Genomic DNA, 857 nt, shown 5'->3' on the forward strand with positions numbered 1-857 from the left:
CTTGCCGCTGGGCTGTTTTCGGGCCATTTTTCCCCAACACTTGGCCGTATCCGCTTAGTTTTCCCCAACGCGTGGCCGCATCCGCTTAGTTTTCCCCCGCTGAACTGTTTTCGGGTCACTTTTGCCCAACGTTAGCCGCTTCCGCTTGCCGCTGGACTGTTTTCGGGCCAATTTCCACCGACTCTGGGCCGGATCCGCTTAGTTTTCCCCAACGCTTGGCTGCATCCGCTTAATTTTCCCCAGCTGAACTGTTTTCGGGTCACTTTGTCCCAACGTTAGCCGTTTCCGCTTGCCGCTGGACTGTTTTCGGGCCATTTTCCACCGACTCTTGGCCGTATCCGCTTGGTTTTGCCCAACGCTTGGCTGCTTCCGCTTAATTTCCCCCAGCTGAACTGTTTTCGGGTCACTTTTGCCCAACGTTAGCCGTTTCCGCTTGCCGCTGGACTGTTTTCGGGCCATTTTTCACCGTCACTTGGCCGTATCCGCTTAGTTTTCGCCAACAATTGGCTGCATCCGCTTAATTTTCCAAGCTATACTGCTTTCGGGTCAGTTTTGCCCAACGTTAGCCGCTTCCGCTTGCCGCTGGGCTGTTTTCGGGCCATTTTCCACCCACGCTGGCACCGACGGGGCCATGTACACCCACGCGCGTGTACATGAGGGGGCACCCATTTTTGAAAACCTTGCCCCCCTATAGGGGAATATGCATTTTGAGGCTCTAGCCACGCCCAGGGTTACCACCCCCTGAAAATCCCCCAAGTCAAAATCACCCATGTAAAATATTCAAAAAAATCTAAAAAAATCACAAAAAATTTATAAAATCAAATAAATTCAAAAAAAAAAAAAAAAAAAAAATTCAA

The sequence above is a fragment of the Carex rostrata genome, chromosome 10 (genome assembly GCF_964058835.1).
Source record: "Carex rostrata chromosome 10, lpCarRost1.2, whole genome shotgun sequence".
Classification (NCBI taxonomy): domain Eukaryota; kingdom Viridiplantae; phylum Streptophyta; class Magnoliopsida; order Poales; family Cyperaceae; genus Carex; species Carex rostrata.